Raw genomic sequence first — 407 nt, 5'->3', positions numbered from 1 at the left:
AGACAGGGTCTGAGTCGGAGGCATCCCGTCGGCGCGCAGCTTCCCGGGGCGGAGCAGCAGTCAGGGGCCGGGCGTCTCCGGGCCTCCCAGGGGAGACGCGAGGCGGTCCGGCTACCAGGCTGGCGCGGGGCGTCGGGGATAAAGCGTGGCGGGGGAAGCCGGAGGAGCGGGGCGCCCGCGGGAGATGCTCTGGGTCCCTTCTCCGGCGCGTGGCTCCGGGGACGGTTCCACCTCCAGCCCCACCTGGCTCTGCGCCCCGGGAGTCTCCGCTCCGCGCTCTGCTGCTCCTGGCGAAACCCGCATTGACGCCCTGGTTCAGGCTAGGTCTTCCGGGCCCGCGCGCCTCCCTGACGGTCCTCGGCGTGCACTGGGAGGTCCTCGGCGTGCACTGGGAGGTCCCGGCCACG

Source organism: Mandrillus leucophaeus, unplaced genomic scaffold (genome assembly GCF_000951045.1).
Source record: "Mandrillus leucophaeus isolate KB7577 unplaced genomic scaffold, Mleu.le_1.0 Scaffold158, whole genome shotgun sequence".
Classification (NCBI taxonomy): domain Eukaryota; kingdom Metazoa; phylum Chordata; class Mammalia; order Primates; family Cercopithecidae; genus Mandrillus; species Mandrillus leucophaeus.
This window is presented reverse-complemented; position numbering follows the sequence as displayed.